We start from the raw sequence: 21252 nt of genomic DNA, 5'->3' as shown, positions 1-21252 counted from the left end.
TTTGAACAGCAGAACATGAGTAAAGACTCTGTGGCTGCTGAAGTGTTAGAGCTGCGCTGGGAGGGGAAGGGGCACTCATTACTACTGGCTGATATCCATGGCCTGGGGGTATTTAATGAAGGATGTAAATGCTGCTGGCATTAGGCTTTGTGGAGGCAAATCTTCCATTTGGTTTCTGGAACAGGAATACAGATAGGAGCCCAAATGAAGCCTCATGTGGATAAAGGCACATTTGCCCAGGAGTCAAAGCTCCTCTGAAGAATGTTTTACCCTGAAAGCCACAATCATGACATAGATTTAAAAAGCATCAAGTGAAGCCTGAGTTGACCCATTGTACAGCCCACCTGCCCTGCCAGAGCAGTGCACCAGAGACGTCCTGCCTGCTTCTAGCTGTCACCCACAGACAGACCTCAGCAGTGTGGCAGACAGGGAGCAGACTCCTGGGCACAGAAATGTCTCTGGTGGACCTGTCCATTCTGCCTGTGATGTGACTCAGTGTCCTCACAGACTTGGTGAGCAGCTGGTTTGTGGTGAAGTCCTCTCACAGGGACAATTCTTCTGTACCCATCTCCTTCAGAGAGATGACAACAATGTCAGACAAATTTTGCCCTGGCTATCATTCCTCATTTTTCAACAGCTGAGAGGCAGAAAAGCTCAGCAATTGTTTTTTTAAAAAACGTTGAGTTAGAAAAAGGAGGATTGAAAAGGGAAATATTTTTTTAAACCAGGTCTAAAAGTATTCATGATGATAATGATGATGATGATAATGATGATGACCTGCTGACATTCCAGCTGTAAACAGCAGCTATAGTATTTGTTAGCAAAGTCAAATCTTATTGAGATAAAGAAGCAGCTGAGGGAGCTGAAGTTCTTTAGCCTGAAGAAAAGGAGGCTGGGGGGGGGAGCTCATCACTCTCTACAACTGCTTGAAAGGAGGGTGTATCTGGGTAGGGGCCAGCCTCTTCCCCCTGGTAACAAGTGATAACACAAGAGTAAATCCAGCCTCAGACTGCATCAGGGGTGGTTTAGATTGGATATTAGGAAAAAATACTTCACTGGAAGGGTTATCAAGCTGCCAAGGGAAGTTGTGGAGTCACCATTCCTGGTGGTATTTAAAAGACATGTACTCGTGGCACTTAGGGACATGGTTTAGTGGTGGAATTTGGCAGAATTAGTTTTGAACTTGATGATCTTAAGAGTCTTTTCCAACCTACATGATTCTATGGTTCTGTGTTTACTGAGATTTAAAATTAACTAGGAGACATCTCTCACAAGGTTGTTAAAACCTATGACAACTTTGTGGGAACAGACAAGTTCCATTTCTAGCAGTTCCTCTTTCTAAAATCTACTTTGTAATTTTTTGGGAAGCTTTATTCTTTACTGCCAGGGTGGTACTGATTTAAGTACTCTACCTTCCCTGTAGTCCTAACTCTGACCCCTCCCTCCCCACCTCAGCGTCATGGCACTCTGTTGTATTGTGATGTTCCCTTATCCACTTCTGGTGTCACATTCTGTCACATGAATGGGCTGTTGTGCCACTGCCAAAAATAAATGCTGTGTTGGCTTTTCCTAAATATGTACAGACTCAGCTGGGTCTCCAGGACTTTTTATAGCCCTCCAGCGCAGTCCTATCTTTGGTAGCATCAGCATTTCCATAGCAACTAACTGTGATGTCAAAGCAACTTGGGGTTTTTTTTGGTGAAAACAGGCAGGAAGCAATGAACTCTTCATAAGCAAACATCCAATTTTAATTCAAGTGTCTCTCATAGTGTCTGCCACCACTGCTGTTTATGGTTCTAATCCTAATTATCTCACTGTTACCTCGCTGTCCCCCATCTGTCTCACCCACCTGCTGCATGTTCTTTGGTAGGTCCTGCAGTGTGCCCCTCCTTACAGGAATGTGTGGGTGTTGCTGAGGAGAAAGGTGGGCTCCATTCAAAGCCAGGAGCAGCATTATCAGGAATGGGTGAGATATAGCAGTAACGTTTATATATGATATTTTTTCCCCTCTAAAACAAAACTAACAGAACTAGTCAACACCAGCCTTCTTCAATCTTTTCCAATGGTGGACATATTTCCAGTGAAATGGGTAGGTTGTAGTGATGTGACCTGAGCCTTCTGACTATACTTTCCAGGACCTCGTACAGTCAGGTTCCCCAGGGGGAAGAGTCATGGATTGATGCATTACACTGACAGCTTATAAGGGAAAAAGGGAACAAATGATCTTCTGAGTCCCAAAGGGTGCCTGCTAACCCTATCTTACATGAACCCTCAAGACCACAGATTCTGCCTCAGCCTTGTCCACTTGCAGTACTGCCACTTTGCATGTCCTCTACCCAGAGCACAGCAGGGAACAGTAGGGGATTTAACTTTTAATAGGATCTCTGTGTCTTTATCTGCAGTACTGCATATTCCTTGGACCAAAGATTCACGTGATAGAGTCTGCCTTGTGGTATTAAGGATTAAGCCTGTAAGAATTTTGATTTGTAGGGCAGACTTCCCCCCCTGCTGAGGGTGGGAGAAACAACACATTGTGACTTAATAATGCTGCAAAGAGTAGAATTTATATACTCAGAGCTTTCCTAGGTGTCATCTGTTTTGTGGGACTGGTTGTGTTTTCATAGTTTAAGTGAAGATATAAGAGTGATTTTTCTCTCCACAGGAGTGAATGAGTAGTATTCTACTTTGGGCAAGGAAGAGTCAATGTACTCTTCCCTGCCCAGCCTGAATCAACAAATAAATGAGTTTACCTCCTCTTTAATTACAGGTAAGTCACTGGCTCGTTGGCAGCAGAAAATGCACTGTGGTTTCTCCTGCTTTTAATTCTCAAACATTATTAAACAAATACATACATATAAAAAAAGAGCTGAGAGAGAAAAATGAACTACTGACTTCCTGGCCCTGCAGAGGAGACAAGTTCACACAAAACCTCGTCTGCCTTTACTCCATGGGAAGACAGAGGCAGGGCTCTTACTCATCTATAAACTGCCTTGCAGACTTATTTCTCCCCCATCTTGCTGGCACTGCATCCTCTGGGGTCATGTTGTGACCATGGGAGTGCTGGATCTGGGGCTCCTTGGCCCAGGTGAGGCACAGTGCAGCTCTGCACAGAAAAGGGACATCTCATCACTCACTGTTCCCAGGGCAGAAGTGTCTCCTACCTTCTGTGCCCATCACAGGGTGACAAGACCATCTGCAGCTCCCATCTCGTCCCTGTCTGCTGTGCAGCTGAGCTGTTTGCTGTGCTGAGCTGGCTGCTGGCTCCAGCAGCAGGCAAGACACTGCTGCACACAGCCAGGGACCTGCACATTCCCACCCCCATTCCCCTTGGTGCAGCCATTCATCCCAAAACCTAATGATGGCCACAAACCTGCAGGTATTCAACTAATAATTTAAAAATAAATGCATATAAACTCAGTATCATGATAGTTCCTCCCACAATAGAGCCATCACTGTTTGCAAAATGCTACAGTTACAGTTGCTCATTACAGACATACTGCAATTTACTTCAGTTTTGTCATGATTTTTCAAAAATTCTGTCTGTGGCAAAGTTTTTCAATCAGTATGATCACAATAATAATTATTTTAGGGAAAATCAAGTAAGTCAAAACAACAAATACATACTGATACATGTTTTATGACAAAAAAAAATCCTGGCAGAATACAGATAATACATTGTGGCTTTAAAAGTTGATCCTGCTGCCCATCCACTTCCATGCCAACAGAGTTAAATAAGCATTTATGCTGAATAAGCATTTCTCAAAATAACACCCAAATACATGTCTTTTCTTTTTCTTTTTTCCCCCTTCTTGTCTGTGGTGCTTCCTAGAATCTGAACTGCAAAGGTCAATCAGCTCAGATAACCAGTGTCTCCTCAGGGAAGAGAGCCAGGTAGCTCCTCAATGGGATTTAGAAAAGGAAGCACCTGTTGGCACTCAAGCAGCCTTTATTAAACTCCAGCCAGATCCCACCCACTGTGCTGATCTTCACCTGGGACACTTCCAACAAGATGAGGTAAATCCATACCCAGGAGACCTTTATTTCTTCTTTTTTCTAAGTTTGGCATTTCAATGCTAGTAAGACTATTATTAGGAAATGGGGGTTTCTTTCTATCATCACAGTGTAATTTTATGTACTCACCAGTGCTCTCATGTTTATGAACTTTGTGCAGGACCTGGTCTTTAGCAGCCCTTCCATATTTTATTCTTTCAGTTAAAAACTTTGATTTAAATATTGACAGTCTTTAGCAATGAGGAAGAGTTAAAAGCTAAAGAAATAACCCAGGCCTAAGCAAAATCACCTGCTCCTGCTTTTTGAATTGCATTGTGACTTTTACAACTGCTGTGTATATGATTTTCTGCATGGAGTTTTCTTAGCAGCAGTGTAAACAATTGGCCCAGATCTAGACCCTAACATTAACTCATGTTTTGGTTCATATGCAGTGCTACAAAAAGGGGGAAAATAATCTGCTTATTGGTTAAACCAGGATAAAAGAATGTTGCAATTTAAAATGTCTAAACTTTATAATTCTTCCTCTACAAGGATCAGCTGAATTTGACTAAGCTACCTAGTGAACAACCTCCTGTTTTTATCATGAGTATAATATAGGATTGTAGCATCTGGCCAATGAATAGATGGTTGTTTTGTGACATGCCACAAGTAATCCTGACCCCATATATTTGTAGAGATACTGGAATTTGATCAATTTACTCAGCAGAACTGTATTCACTTGTTTGCTTAGCAAAACTGATTACAGTCAGGATTTGATGGCTGTACTAGGTAAAGGCTCCAAGTTTCAGTCCTGAATGTTGGAAACCTGGAGAGAAAAAGGGAGAAAGCATAAATTTGAAAAATTATCCTACCTCTGAGACCTTTTCTATGTCAAAAGGAAGGCTGTGATTACTTCTACTGGCAGAAGAAAGGCAAGTTATAAGGTAATGTAGGTAAAAGAAGAGATCTTGTGGTGCTCTGGAGGCTATTACAAAGGAGGGATCTATGGCTGCTACACTGTTATGGAAAGCTGACTGAGAGGAGGAGGGAGTTAGAACAAATGTCTCCAACCCCTTCAAGTACAGTGTGTTAGTGGTATCACCCCTTTTCTCAGCTTGTGCCTGAGTGTCTGTACAACACAGCACCCAGACACCACTTTTCTATCCTTTCCCTTGCAAGGGCTCAGTGCTGCACAGACACTTGTTCCACAGAAGCAATGTGACAAGCACATGTCCCTCTGCATACCCTGCACCTGGAGGGCAACCAAGGCAGACTCTGTGCAGGGTGTGCGACCCCTGGTTCCTGTGTGGATCCTGGGCCCACATTTCCCCTCTGTGGGCTCACTAACACGAGGTGTCTGGGCATACAGGTATAGTCATGCTTCTGTGTCTTGCCTGAGCTGTGGGAAACAAAGACTTTGCTCTTTGCCATTCAGTTTGACCTTCCTGAGGTGGCAGGGACCCTCTCAGACCCTGCTGAGGTGATGCACAGGAAAACAAACAGGGCACAGGGAGGAGCTGAGCTTCCACATGTAAGGTGATGGTGGAAGGTGTGCCTTTCCTCTCATTCCTAATCTATGAGGTCCTATTTGATAGCACTGCCTTTTTTGGGGGGAGGTGAGGCCCTTTATGAAGCGTCTTCTGAAAAATTGCTGTATCTGTGAGGGGACAGCTTCTGCCTTGCAGTGAGGAACAAGGTACCTCAGTCACAGAGAGCTGATGTGTGACACCAGTCTGTTTACATGCTGCTCATGAAGCAAGGAAGGTTCATCCTTGGAGCTGCTTTGTTACATTTAGATTTTTAGTTAAGTTTCCCTAAAATAAGAGGAAGCAGGGGAGGAAATACTGTCCTCTGCCTACAACCTTTTTCCAGCCACCAGGATGCCCCAAGGGGCTGAGACACCCAGGAGAGCAGGTTCTTCCAGCAAGCCAGGAGAAAAGCATCTTCCTAGTGATTCCAAATGGGTAGCTTTCAGAAACTGCTCCTGATCTCCCTGCAAGCTCTTTGTGCATGTACTGTGGCATGCCCTGTTCCCTCCCAGCTTTATAATCCCCTAGGCCTGTTAATAAAAAGAAGCCACAAGACAGGCACCTGTTGCAGAGAAACACAGCAAAAAACTTCACCAAAAGACAATATTTATCCAAGGCAGTAAGGAGGAGCTTCCTTATTTTTTGCAGGGCTATCTGCACCTCTCTATTTTTCACATTTATTTCCAGGCTGCACAAGCTGTGTGACCTGTCATTATTTGCTTAGAGGGATTGTTTTGCCTTCCAGCAAAAATACCAGTTATTGCTAATTTTCTTTTACTGCTAAAGAGAGAACTCTGCTTAAGGGAAACCTGATATTGAAGGCTGTGAGACTCTCCCATCTCTCTGAGGAGCTTCCTCCACACACCTGTATGGCTACACCAACCTCCTCCTTCCCTGGCTTCCATTCCTCTGACCCAGAGGCTGTTTTCCTTCTCAAAGAACAATGGGATGTCATCCATAGAGAGGAAGTTACCCTACAGATGGGATGTCCTTAAAAACCCCCTCGAGACCACTCTTAGCCCGTGTTGTCCTGCTAAGGTGATCATGGTCTTGCCCTGGCCTCTCTGCCTGGGTAGCACTGTGGTTGACAGGTTTTGGGGTGAGTTTTTCCCCACCACCTCTGAAATAATCCAGTGATCCTGTGCTGGAGGATGACAGCAGAATGGCAGTGATGGCAAGACTGGTCATGCTGGGTCGGATACACGTGCAAGCTGACAGCCTGGCCACAAGGTCTGGGCAGGAAGAGGGGATGGCTGTGGGTTTGAGCACTTTGAGGGGTATGAAAGGCATGAAAGGAAACAGTCACTGATTAGAGACCAGCCAGAAGCTCTGAGTGAGGCCTCCACCTTCGTGTTACCCATCTTCATTATGGAAGTACCTTCAGAATCCAACCTTTTTAGTGGGAGTGGAGCCAAGTAAGGAACCCCAGTATTCCTGCTGGAGCAGTTCAGAGGTCTCTCCTCAGCAACACATCCTTGGACAAAGGCTACTCTATGAAAGCTGGGACAAGCCTGAATTTCATCTCTTGTTTATGCCAGGGCTCCCTTAGGATAAAGAAAGCTTTTTCTCACCCTCTAAAGGCATTTCTGTATATTGGGAGAAGAAGGGAGGAATCTGCCAGTCTGCATCCATGAGGCTGGGCAAAGAAAGGTGCAAAACCTTTTCTTGTGGTCCACTGATTGGGAATCCCAGGGAAATCTCTTCCAGCTGCTTTTGATCACTCATGGCTTTTAAACAAGACATTTTGTTCCTCAGGGCACGAGGGAGATTGGGTACATTCTCCTCAGAGCCCAACCCCACATCAAGCACAAGGAAGGTATTTCCTAATAGTGTCTCCCTCTTCCCAGCTGAATTCAAGGGCAGATCCCGACCTTTTCTTCAGCCACTGAGGATGTGGCAAGGCTGCCTGCCTAGTAAGACACAAGGCCTCAGGCTGGTTGTCCCTGTTCCAAGCCCTATGGAGCTGCTGACATCCCTGCATTTCAGATTTTGGACTGAACAGCTCCAATCACAGATTGTGAATGACTCAAATGCTCTTCATCAGCAGTTGTTGACTCTTTCCCTTTTACTTTCCAGGAAGGGGGAAGAGACTGATTTATTCACTTTGCTGGGGTGGCAAAGGACAGAAACAAACTGTAAAAAGGAACAGCATATTCCCAAATTATTCAAATCCTGAGGTTTATTGCATGCAGTCTGCCCTTCCAGGATTTCAGCCCTCTCATGAGTGGTATCTGAATTTGCATCCAATTATGAATAAAGTGTGCACCATTTAACTTTCTAAGGCAATTCTCACAAACTGACATGTGAGATGCTCCTCATAACTTAATGATAACTGGTTGCAGAAAGCTACTGCAGCTCTGTGTGTGTGGTTGTAGCATTGCTTTTCAGAGAGCTCAGACTGCTCATCTTTGTCACATGTTCCATGCTGCAAACTTCTCAGGAAGATTTTTTTATTTTTTTGGAGAGTGAAAAAAGGGGAAAGGAGAAAGTAAGAAGTCCATTTTTTTAAGGAATGTCATGCAAACCACCCTCACTGTGGTGCTGAAGTCCTCAGTGAAGTTTTATTGCTAATATTTCCTTTTACCATAATGATAATTAGAGGTATCAATGATTTTACTGTGCATGGTGCAAACATTATAAATTGCCTCTCCCAGACTCTCAAATTACCAATAATCTAACAGTCTGATGTCAGCAAATCTGAAACCACCAAGTGGCTAGGAATTTATCACCCCAGAGAGAAAGAGATCACTGATCACCTCCCTCACATGCTCAAGCCTTTCACTCAGTCCCCTATGCAGTGTCTTCTTTTGCCTTTAAGAAAACAGAGCAAACCAAAATTCTATGCCATGACCCAGGATTGAACTCCAGGGACTGTTGGTAGGGAGCTGAGCCTGGTCTGTGGAAGTCTTGCAGCAAGTGGCATTTTGCAGCCAGGCAGCCTTCATTTCAGGGTGGGTTCATCTGTCCAGAGCTGTGTATACTGCCAGCCCAGCCTTTTAAAAGCCTTTATTAAACAAATTTCAAAGGAGTGCTGCCAGAACACCACAATCAGCACTGCTAAGATTTTTTTAAAATCACTCCACTGCCATTGTTTGAAGGATATTTTGTATTTCTGCTATTTTTGCTGAGAGGTGGTGACAGCCATGGAGAGATGCATTTGCAAACATCCATAATTCTCTCCTAGCTAAGGCCAAGACAATACCCTTTCCTTATCTCAGAGAGCAGTTGAATTAATGGTGATGTCAGTCAATGGACTCTTGATTTTGTTGATTCCTCTCCAGCTCAGTCACCAGCCTCCAAGGAGGATATGGGGTTCAAACTGTCATGTGGCCAATAGTTTTTACAAAATGTTCGTGTGTCGTGCTGATATAATTGAGTTTTGCAAGCAGCCAATTTGCCAGTCCTCCAGTAAAAAAACCCACAAGTGTCACTTCTTTCCCTGCCTTAGTTAATTCATATTTTAGCCTTTGGGGAGCTGTTAGACCCAAATTCTGGAGCAAATGCTAATTAAACAGATGTATTTCAGCCATACAGAACTGGTAACAAAAGGCAACAGCTGTGTGAAAGATTTTCCCCCTTCAGTGCTGAAGTTGGTGAGCTGAGCAAAACTTATTGCATCCCACATTCCCTGCCTTTGCACAGTGCAGAGCACCACGTGGGCCTTGGGTTCTGACCATGCTGGAGCACAACAAGCAAGGGGGACTGAAGCTGCCCTTCTGACAAGTAAGAAAAGGTGCATCATCCTCAAACAACTCTATCCTCCTCCTGAGAGGTCAGCTCCCCATGGAAAAAGGGGATGTGCTCTTTTGGGTGATGGGGAAGGCTTAAATCTGTTGAAAAAAGGAGGCCTGAAATCTTGTCCTTTTTTTTTTTTTGAATGAGGAATTAAGTATTTTTTCCTCAGCTTGGTCTTTTTTTCATTACAAATAAAGCCAAGTACCACCAGGTTTTTCCTCTGAAGTGATGCAGAAATGGGTGAGTCAATACCCTTGTAACGTGACAGATGCCAAGAGAATTCATTTGATGAGAAAAAAAAAAGACACAACCATATTTTCTTCTGTCAGCACTTAATCAATTTGTATTTTCAATGAAGAACTGGGAGAATACATTGTGAAAAGAGGTCACAAGCCATCCAGAACCATGGGGGATCTCCCACCACTCTTGCTGTGCCTGTGGCTCCATGTGCCTTGGTTACTTGGTCATTTTATTTGGGTGCTGCAGCTGGAGCATCTGACAGAGGTCTGAGCTGTCAGCCTCAAGGATGCCCCAGTGTAGCTAGAGCAATCAGTTCCAATCCCTTGGCATTTCCAGCACCTACTTGAGTGCAGCAGGTACTTTTAGCAAGGTTAGGCGCTCTGAGGTCAGAGCCTCTAAAACCATGCAGGCACCTTCTAACAAAACAGCATCTGTAGATGCAGATGACACCTCAACTCAAAACAAAGCAGCACTTTTAGCTTCTGGTAAACACCATCCCTACAGGAGAAAGGCAATTTCACCCTCCTGCCTGGCTGAATGACCTGAGTAAAGCAATCCAGCTCTTGTCAAGTGTCCCTTGCCCACAGAAGCAGTGTGGGCCCCCAGTGCCCAGTCCTTCTGCAGCAGTGCCTTCTTTCTGACTGACAGACAAATCTTGCTGTGGTTTCAGCTGCAGGGCTCTCCTCCCCCTCAGGGGCCTTTTGCCCTCTTAAACTACCCTGGCTTTGCTCTTGTGTCCTGTGCTTTGTGGTGTGAGTTTGACACTCCCTGGTTGCTTTACAGCCTTCTGCCTGCTCCTACAATGTGTATCAGGACAGGACGGAAGGGCCAAGGGTGAGTGTAAATGGGGCTCCTGGGCCCGTGGGCAGAGGTTGTGTGTGCTTGGATCAATTAAGATCTACAGCTGTCACTCCACAGCTACCTGAAAGGAGGCTGTAGGGAGCTGGTGGTCAGTCTCTTCCCCCTGGTAACCAGAAACAGGATGCGAGGAAATGCCTTCAAGTTGTGCAGGGGAGGTTTAAATTAGGTATTAGGAAAATTTTCTTCCCTGAAAGGGTGGTCAGGTGTTGAAAGAGACAACCCAGGGAAGAATTGGAATCATTATTCCTGGGAGTGTTCAAAAGGCAACTTGAGGATACGGTTTAGTGGAGAACGATGCAGGTGCTGGGTGAATGGTTGGACTTTACAGTCTTAGATGTCTTCTCCAACCTTGATAATTCTGTGTCTGTGCTCCAAATGAGCAGTTGTAAAAGTTGTGAGTCTTGGGTACAGTGAGAGGCTCCTGGCAGTGGGCAATTGCAGACACAAGAAGAAGAGCACAAGAACAGATCAAGTCCAGAGTGTGAGGGTTTTCATAGCCTCCAAAAATGTATGGGTTTTGTATTTTATGGTGCCTTTGTCTGCCCTGAATCTCTCCATCCTTTCCTGTCCAGAATCCAACACATTCTGCTGTGGGCAGTTCTGCAGTGTCACTACACATCATGGGAAAAGCTCCTGTTGTCCCTGAATATCATGAATCTCTTGTCTCTTGCCTTTGAGTTCTCTGAGCTTTTTTTATGAGAGGAGGCAGAAGTTAGTTATCTTTTCTAATTTCTTCCATGCCATCTGAACTACTGATTTAATTATTTCAATGGGCACAGAAAGGCTGAAGGCTACAAACTCTGTGTGCTCTGGACATGTCAGCAAACATGCAGTGGATTGGTAGCAGACTTCTCTCTGCCTTTGAATAAGTCCATTTTAGTAACTTGATGGCATAGAGGGAAAGGGTTGGAGGTACCCAGGCAGATGCCTCTCCCTATTATTGCAACTACCAGACTCTTTCAGACAAAAGAGAGCTAACAGCACTGTGCAACCATGGCCTCTCTTGCCTTATCCCAGCCTGGCTGGTTGCCAGGCCAGCTAGGCAGATGAAGTCCCACTGCATCTCATTGCTTGCTATGGCCTGATGCTGAAAAATGCACTTTTTCAGTCCATGTTCTTGTGTGCCACCCATCTCCTGAGCCAGGAAAATTCAGTTTGAGACAGGAATGACATTCAACTGTGTTCTTATCTCCTCCACAAAAATGAGCACTTCTTTATACGTTTGCTTTAAAAAAAAAAAGTCAGGGCCTCAGGAAAACCATCTGTCCTGTCCCTAAAATACTGGGATTTACAAACACTGAGACCTTGGCCTCAGTGTTAAAGGTCACTGGAATAAGCTGCACCTCTCTGCTCTCTCTCCAATTGCTTATTCTTTCAATCCCACCCTTCAACTCTGAATGTGTCCCTGGATATTATTCCTTCAGACAGCCAGTCCCCAGCAGCTTAGAGGATACTCCTGCTTGCACAAGAGCAGCTGGATCTTCTCTGCATGCCTGCAAGGCTAAAACCTGCTGATTATTTCATGGGAAAAGATGGGAGGGAGAGACCCGGATAGCAGAACAGAATAGCTTAACTCCTACCCTGCTGGATCTCCTACCCCACTGCTGTGCTGGGGATCTGGCAGAGTGTGTGCAGATTGGGACACACCCAGGTGCTGCCTGGATGCCCTCACTTTTCAAAGAATTGTTGGTGGAAGGGAAAGAGGTGAGGTGGTACCAAGCAGCAGGGAAAGAAATGCAGCTTGAAAATAGCACAGCACCTGCAGGTTTCAACGGGAGACAGCAGAGAGGAGCTGGGAGATGCTGCTGCATTTCTTTACAAGGGGAAAAACACCAGGGCTGGCTGTCCTTTCTGAAAGGTTCCTGTTGTAGTCACACTGGGCTTTTTCTCACCTGGAATAATTTTCTACTTTCAGAAGAAGCAAAATTGTTGCTCTTAAAGGGTCAGGCTGGTATGGAGAGTGAGCCAAAGAAGCAGTTCTTTGAGGACGGCCCCTGGGTGCCCTGCAGATGGTGAGGACAGCCAGTGGCCTGCAGTGGGTGAGGAGAAGTGGTCAGGTGGTGGCACAGTGCCTTAGAGGAAAAGCCCTGTAGCTGGAACCTTCAGTCCTGTCCAGACCTCTGCCTGATCTAGAGGCCTTCTGCCTTGCTTTGATGAGCAGGAAAATCCCTCGGGGAGAATTTGCTCTTTTACTCCTTTAGCTTGGCTGTCTGCTGGGCTTTGTCCCCTCCTCAGCCCCAGGCACCATGCAGCTCCAAGCTGGCGTTCCCGTCACCCCAGCCCTTGCAGCGCTGCCCTCCAGCTGTGCCTTTGCCAGCGCAGGCTCTCCAAAACGGCCCTGACGCTCGGCAAGGAGACTCGGCGATTATTTGCAGTGCCCTCCCTGTCCAGATCACTCTAGTTCTTGCTCCCAAATACTCGCGTTCGCCACCTCCTGAGTGCAGCCGGTGTGGGATGCGGCATGCGAGCTCCTTGGTGTCCCCCGAGCCGGGAGCAGCAGTCCTACACCCTATGTGCAGATGAGCGCTCTCCACCCCCTGCTCTTCTCCCTCCACTGCCAGCCCTACTGCTCCTCCCAAGCACGGAGGGAGGCTGCTTTGCTGGGCACAGACACGTCCCTGCAGGACAGGGGAGGATGATCTGCAGATCCCTCGGCAGTGTTCCCTCCTCCTCCCTGCCAGCAGCATCAGCCTGGCGGAACTTGGAGCCGAGCTGTCACAGTGTGAGTGGGAAGTGGCAGCACAAAGGGACTCGCAGCCCGTATGGATCTGCCCACCATGCTGCCTCCTCGCTCCCTTCATGCCCAGGCTGTGCCTGGCTTCCCGCAGCCATGGCAGGAGGAGGGTGAGAGGGAGGGCTGCAGAAGGGACAGTGCCCGCAGTGAGTGCTGTGTGACCCCCACACCCGAGAGCCTCCGAGCTCCGTGCTGCATCGGCCGCCAGCCTGTTCGATGGCGTGGCTCTGGGTGGAAGCAGCTCGGTATTGGGGTGTGTGTGAGGAGAAATGTGTCCTTGGGATGACACCCCACAACTTGCCCCTCCCAGAAGAGAAGTTCCAGCATGTCTTGCTCAGATCTCCCTGCCGGCCACTTCATCCCGAGTTCGCCGCACTTGGTGGAAGCAGTTCAGCCAGCTTTGGATTGCATCTGTGTCAGCAGGGAACAGCAAAGCCTGCCAGCTGACGTGGGAGATGCCAGCAAACCAGTGGCGCCCTCTTCTGCCTTATCCTTCCTTTTCGGTTTGCAGCCAAGTCCTCGCTGTCTTTACAGGGTTTTGTGAGATAAAAGTGCCCCTCTGGGAAAGCAAAACTTAGCGCATCCTCCTGGAGACCTTTCACAGCAGTTTGCAAGCCACCACTCTTACGTACGGTTTGGCATCTTTTCCCCTTCTGCTTCTCATTTCCATCTAACAGTCTTGATAATCGTGCAGACTCATTTATTTCCTTTGTCGTGTGTTCCTGACGAGAGATTTCCTGGCTCCTAGCCTGGATTGAGGTCTGAGCAGATCCTGCGCTCACCTATCCTGCCCCAGCAGTCCTGATGGGGGCAGCTGAGCTCTTCCTACCTGCAGCACACCCTGGGCTTTGTTTGGAGCTGCCTGGTGTGTGGAGCTGTACAAATCCACACTGGTGTGCAGTGGAAAGGGAGAGGTCTGATTCCTTTGGTACAGGGCTTGCAATTCCAGCAGTGGGGTCCTGCAGTAATGAATCAGTCTCAGGCTGACACAAATGGACCCCTGCCCTGCAAACTCAGGTGTAAGAAGTGAATTTGCAAGGGGATTTTTAATCTATATAAACACCATTTGAGATAGTATTATTTCACAGCAAGTGATCAGATTTCAAGGGGAAAGAGGACATTTTGTCATTGAGTGTAGTAGTTATAAAACAATAATATGATGCATGTTGGGAGGCCAAGGTTGTTTTATTTCCACCCAGATCTCATGTGCGAATACAGAACACTCTGCAGTGAAAAAAACATGCACGTTACTCTGCATATGATTCCCCCGTGAGGTGCCTCGCTGTTTAGGCAGTTTTCCAGCAGTCAGTTGTCCTTCATAACCTGAGCAGCTAATGCTGCAACCCAGATGCCCAGAAAGTTGTCTGTTATTGTGGCTATTGCCATAAATGAAAACTTCTAGCTTAAGGAGGAGTGGCAATAGCTATTACACGGTACTAAAGGCAGTGGTTCCAGTAGCAAATGATGAAGCCTAAGAAAACTCTGCAGGCTTGAGATCATGGGAAATACAGGCATCTCTGACCTTGTATAGTCTGCACACTTTTTTTCTGCCAGCTGATGCTAAATCTACATCTGCTTTGAATAGCACAGAGGGAAGAGGTTGGCTAGCAAAGGGTGAAGTCAGGATGTCCACTGCTCTGTGTCCTTGCTCTGAAGTTTGGCAGGGCTGTTAGAGACCTTCAAGACATTCTGTTTTCCTTTGGCAGCCACTGCAGTCCAGCCCCGAGGGAGGACCTTGCTAGCTGATTTGGGATGGGGTTTTATTGCATTGGTGCTGACTCAGATGGTTTACAAGGGTAAATTCTGAACCTCATCTACCTGCTACTGTCTGGGGAGTAAGAGCATGGGAGCAGACCATCTGCCATCCCCAAATCAAAAGAAATATTTGAGAAGTTCACTTGGAAACAGAAATGTTCATTGGCTAGGGGTGAAATGTGGGACTCTCTTACACTTGAATAAGCCCGTATGGAATGGTATTGGCAGGAGCCAGCACCCTCGAGGGCATACAGACATGCTGCATTACACATCTGAAATGCATGGCCGTGCACGAAGACTGCCAGAGTCAGGAAGAAACAGCTGCAAAAGGAGCACCAGATTTTTGATGTAATATGTACTGCCTTCCATTGGATCAGAAACAAAACCTGTGGGGAAGAGGGAGAGCTGTCCATTCAGCCTAGCTTTCCCACTCCTCCTGCCAGCCTTCAGCAAGGGATTAGATCCCCTCAGCACAATGACACCCCACAACCTACACCCCAGGAACACCCACCCAGGACACAAGCTGCAAAGACAGAGTAAAATTTGTAAATCCCTGTTGGATTTGGGGCTTTCAGCCCTGCTATGTCAATGTGAAGCCAGGAATTGCCAAGGAGTGTCAATATTTTCTAATATAAGTTGTGGATAACGAAGAGAGGGTTAATTACATATCAATTCACTTGGCCATTGAAAGTTGTTGGATACAGATAGAGCAAGAAAAGGCTGAGCTCAGCTGTCACTTGGTGGTGAAGCAGGGCTGGTGCCCTTTGGCAGTGGTAGTGGAACAAATAGGTTGGGAGGAGGTGTTCTACCTGCTCAGTGAGAATCTGGCTGGAGATTGAAGAAGTGGCTTTAAGGTTCAGACTCCTCAAAGGATAGTAAAGCTGGGGGATGGAGAGAGTGACCATAAGCATAATATGCACTAGCTCAACATTAAACATCTGGAAATACTATGGGTTTGTTTTTTCCTAAAAACACAGCACTCTACTGGTTACTCTAGGCTAGAAGGGATGCTTGTTCTTAGGCTTTTTTCTCTGATCCTAAGAATTATAAATCTGTCTTATTGCTACTGGGTGAAAGCTCAGATAGCTAAATCACTATTATGAAACTGGAAATACACCATCTGAACCCCTATTTCATGACTGCAAAATAGCCAGAGCTGACAATGCTGCAGATAACTCAGGTCCAAAGCATCTCAGTTCATTTCCTAAGGTTCCTCTCCTGCATTTCCTCCTCCTAAAGGCTCCTGACTTCTCTGATGTGGGTGATCTTGATTAATAATGCAGAGATGTGTGAGAAGGCAAAAGCAGCATCAATCCCTAGAGGCATTTCAATAAAGCAACAAATGGTTTTCTCCCGAGGTGTGTATTTATCCTGACCTTATTATTATAAGTGCTGTGATGAGACAGATAAAAAGCTAGGTAGGAAGGCTGGTTCTGGTGACTCCTGGAGCAAGAGGCATCTTTTATGGCTCCCTTCTGTCTCATGACAGGTTATAGGCTTGCCATCTCCTCTTCCTCAGCAGAAGCACTGATGAGATCCTGGCTCCTTAGAGTCTCAGCTCCTCAGAACTCAGCAGCAGAGAACACAAGCATTCTGTCCCACGGGCCCCAGCCACTCTGGAGAGTATGAATTTAAACTTTGCTTCAAGGGGGAGCCAGAGCAGCAAATATGTAGCTGAGGATTAAAAAGAAATTATTGGAATGGGAACCTCTGTGTCAGTTCTGTGGCTGCTTAGCCATAGTGGCACAACGTGCATGGATTAGCAGACATAGCCTAAATGCTCTTGCTATGGCAATTTATACAAGATGCATGATATCCTGTTGGATGAAATGATCCCTGATTAGCTCACTCCCCTGTTTTCTGTTCACATTACTCAGATGTGTTGCAGGGCTGGCAGAGGTAGCAGTGCAGTAATACAGGTTCTCAGTGTGGATAAAATGGCATTGCTCTGTTCCCTTCAGAAAACCAGCCCATCATCTCACACACAGGTCCAGACTAGGATTCTCCTATTCCCTCCTGTCCTGAACAAACCCTTGAACCACCACCAATGTAACTCTGCTCTGTCTTCCTCCATCTTAGTGGCAGGAACTCCAACCAGCCACCACTCAACAGCCCTCTGACTCTTGTACAGACAGTGCTGCTGCTCTTGGCTCCTCAGTACTATTATTAATGGGAGCTCATTATTCCAAGGCCTTTTTGACTCTGGGCTCTACCTCCAGCTTTAGGACTGCAGCACCTCCTGGGCTGGGAATCAAGGGGCTGTGAATGTGTTTGTCAGTGCTGGCTATGCAGCCTGCAGCAATGCATGCAGGCAAAATGGAAATATGTGAGAAGCAACATTAGCAGAATGTGCAGAGGGACAGACTCTGATGGCATACATGCACCTTCACACCCAGACAAGTACCCTCAGTGCATGCAGTGGCAATCAGCTCAAATGAAACTTAACATGAACAAAAAGGAAAAAAGCAGCTTGATAACTCAAACTCTTGGCAAAATGAAACCAATGTGAAAGCACATCTGCAAAAAATATGGCAAATTAACAACCTTACTCATTAACAAATTCTCTTGTGATGAGTAATGTCTCCTGGCACCTAGCAAGGAGTCAACCTCAAGCTAGCAGAAGTCAGGAAGGATGTTGAATAATCCTGTTTTTGTATCAGGTCATCCTCCTCATTCTGGAGGCATGTGTCTCCCCTGGCTCTTTTAGAGGCTCTAGCCCTTTCAAGGGAAGGCTGCAAGCTATGGTTGCAATCCATGAATATGATCCCTGAAATGTTATTTCTTTCAAGGGTGCTGGCCCTCTTTTGCAGGAACTCAAATTTTCATTTTCCCTTTTGCTCTCTAACATACTGAACCAGAGTTAATATGTTACTATAGGTAAGTTAGAAACTACTAAAGGTGGTTTGTGATCTGCTAAAAACTTGGGAAGTTTTTTCTGGCCTTTTGGGTAACTGTGTGAACTGCTCAAAGTATTGCCTAACTTGCTTGGACTGCTGAAGGTTTGATGTGGCTTTAGGATGTAAGGAAAACCAGTGGCTGTGTGCAGCCATTAACAAATGGGGGGCCACTGAGCTCAGGGGCCAGCAAGGGCAGATTTTTTTCACTGTGTTATGTTGTTGCTCAATGAGTTGTGCAACCACTCAGGGTTTAGAAGGACTGCACCCATTACCTTATTAATTCAAATAGCATGCTGCCAGCCTCAGATAAAGGGGAACTAACAACCTCCTGCAGTGTCAGGGATTTGTTTGCATTGTTTTCTATGCCAACAACTGTGAACATTTTCCCTGGAGTGAAGAAACTTCCTCTAGTTGGGTTCTTTCTGACAACCAAACGAGCAGAGGAGTGGCATGTGGCCATATTGCTTCATGCTGATAGACAAAAAAAAGGCCTGTAAGTATATTCATTTGCTCAAGAGCTTTTCTGATGTGATTATGCTTTTTTTTCCTATGCTTTTGCAGGATCAGGGATGTTGAGTCCTCTCTTTCTCACTTTGGATGAGACCAAGGAGGTGCCTGACAGAGAGATATGACTCATGACTTTACATCTGATTGCCAGTTGCCTGCCCTGAATAATTCCCAGGTTCCTTTTCCTGCATTCCTCCTATAAACAGCTCTCCAGGGTACACAGATCTTTGAGACAAGCTTCCAAGCCACCTGCTCTCTTCTCACCTGCTGTTCTTTTTCTCTTGGCGTGAAATGTCTGGCTAAGGTTTCTGTCCTGAAGGATCTAACAGCTGCTGAACTGGGTTATTATCCACAGAGAAAGGAGCTGGGGAAACACAGAGACCAGTGAGACCAGTAACTTAGCTCAAATTTTTTCCTCTCCGAGACAGGAACATTCATGAGACTAAAAGGCAAGAAAAGAAGGTTTGTTTGAATTGTCAACTTTGTGTTGTGTCTCCCCTTCCCTCAAGAGTGATCAATCTACCTGGTTTCTGCCAGTCCAAAATGAATTCTCAGTACCCCACAAAACAGAGCTTTCCCCCTGCACCAACACAGACCTCCTGTTAAGTCACCCTAAAGTTGTATTAGCTGGTTTTGCTAAGTCTTTTCAAGGCACCATATATCTGTGTTCAGCTTGTGTTTCATCACACCCTCCATGTCCCTATCCAAGATGCAGCCTGTATCTTTCTGTCCTCTTGTCAGCTTAGGATGAAACCCTTACTTCTTGGAGTTTGTCCTTCCAGATTACTATACTAAAAAGTACCCAGACTGAATGTGCCTATGGCCAAGTAATCCAGCCCATGCCATATGACGGATGGTGGAAGATATTTCTCTGGAGCCTGCTAGGAGTTGTGCAGAGTTAAACCACCTGGAGGTATTGTACTGCCCTTAGGTACAGCTGTCAGATGGTGCAGTGTGATTATTTCTATTATTTGTATCCTTTTCTTCCCTCTCTATCCTCTTTCTTCTTACAAGAACACCAGGTTTATTCTGAGTACCACTATGCATCCATTGCAAGGAGACCTGGTAGAAATTGGTCTAAGACTGTTTCTCAGGGAGCCATTCAAGAGCTCCTGCTTAAACTCTCTTTTTCCCTCCCCTTCCATAATAGAACACTTTTACTTCTCTTTGTAGTGGATTTCATCTCTCATTAGCAAATACCCTTTGAGCCAATTTGCATTGCTGGAGAGCAAGCCTGGACCAAAGGAGTTTCCACACTTCTGATTTGGGAACTAGAGATTACAAAAGGGGTCAGCCCAGAGAACAAGCAGGAAAGTTTTGCTGTTGACTAGATCAGTGGTCTCCAAAGTGGGGTGAGTGCATGCCATGGGGTGCACACAACTATTCAAAACTTTTCACTGATAGTTGTATGCAAGATCAAAAATGCTTGGAGACCACAGATCTACATTTAGCACAACTCACCCCCTCCATGTTGTTCTGTCTGGTGGGTCTTAGCTCTACATTTATGTCCAAGGAGCCAACAGGATTAGCCATTGCAAGGCCACTTTAAACTTGGTTATGAACAGAAAGACTGCAGAGACAGGATGACCACATGAAAAAGACATCACCAGGGCAAGATCTCTGATGAGAGTTTCTGCATATACACAGTACAGAGGCAATTATTTGCCCTGTGGACAAGCAGATTTCCAAGGGCCAGCATGAGTCAATGTTTGCCAAGTGGTTGTTTTCTGTTTTCAGGGTGATTCTCTGAAGACCTGAACATGAATGCTGACAGATGGTGATCTCTGGTATAGTGAATGTGAGTGTTTTTAGCATAAGAACACACATTTTAGTACCATTTAGAAAGCAACACTTATGCTTATAAAGGGCAACAGATATCTTGCCCCATTAATATGGACATTTCTTGCACATTTGTAGTTGGCTGTTGTGTTAGGCAGTACCACATTCTGCATTCACATCAAGACTGTCATCTTAATGGAAATAAAAGATGCAAGGCCAAAGAAGACATATATCTGTCCACTGATGATTTAGGGACATGGATGTACTTTAGTGTGTATGTTTTTTGGTAACTTTTCTACTTAATCTACCATCATGTTGGTGTGCGGTTTCAGGGTAAGAAAATGGGTGCCACCTCTAAACAACTGACATTTTGAAGTGATTACCACTGGGTTTCAGAGTTAAATGACCTAGTTGTAAGGAGGGAGGCAGTGCACACTTTCTGTCAGTTTGAGAGAGGTAGAAAAGACACTGCTATGACCTGAGAATGTAGTGCAGCTGTAAGATCAAACACTTGGAAGTTCACTGAAAAGCACTTTGCTAGTTCTGAAGGTGTCATTATGGAGCAAAGAGGAAGGACACACCAAACTGAAGGAAAGGTAATAGAAGCAGTAGCTGGTGACAGTCTCTTCTTCTGCACTGTTTGTGTGGTCTTTGGCAGTGTAGGTAGCAATGGAGGTCCATTTTCTGTGTCTTCAGCAGTCTGGGGAAACTTGCAAGCAGCACAGGTTGCAATCTGAAACTCAGATTGTTTTGGAACTGTTTTGCAGAGAGTGGTGGGACAGGCACAAAACATCCCATCTTGCCTCAAAAATGTGCAAAAGTTGGTGGGGCACTGAGCAAGGCTCCCCTGCCAGCTTGTTCCCACATTACACTGGCCCCTTGGACAGCCTCCAAGAACTTATTAGCAGCTGCTCTGTTGAGATGTGCAGGAGATCTGGAGCAGCAGGAGGAGATGGTCTGTCACCAAAGTGGCACAAGGGTGGGCCTTTATCAAATACATTCATTTTGTCTGACAGGATGGCAATAGGTTAATCAAGCAGAAAAAGCAGTGAGCAGAAGATGCTTTAACCCTTTTCTGCTTCCTTGCAGGCTCTGGAAAGGGGCACCCTCATATGGCACCATTAGTGGTCAGCTCCCAGCTCACTAAGGAGATGATTATTTTAGAAAACAAGCACCAGAAAGTTTGCCAGTGGTTAACTGCTCTCTCTTGCCCTCCTCTCAGGAA

General features: G+C 45.8%; 1 long non-coding RNA gene across 1 annotated transcript in view; it reads left to right on the top strand.

The window, feature by feature from the left end:
* Positions 1 to 15008, top strand: part of LOC135303355 (uncharacterized) — a 48665-nt gene extending 33657 nt beyond the window's left edge. The window contains exons 4-6 of the long non-coding RNA XR_010364837.1: positions 3830 to 4014; positions 4780 to 4934; positions 5863 to 15008. This is a non-coding gene — a long non-coding RNA (uncharacterized LOC135303355). The remainder of the gene's footprint in view (positions 1 to 3829; positions 4015 to 4779; positions 4935 to 5862) is intronic.
* Positions 15009 to 21252: the final 6244 nt, after the last annotated feature.

This window comes from Passer domesticus, chromosome 6 (assembly GCF_036417665.1).
Source record: "Passer domesticus isolate bPasDom1 chromosome 6, bPasDom1.hap1, whole genome shotgun sequence".
Taxonomy (NCBI): domain Eukaryota; kingdom Metazoa; phylum Chordata; class Aves; order Passeriformes; family Passeridae; genus Passer; species Passer domesticus.
Note: the sequence above shows the minus strand (reverse complement) of the source record. Positions and strands in the feature narration are given on the sequence as shown.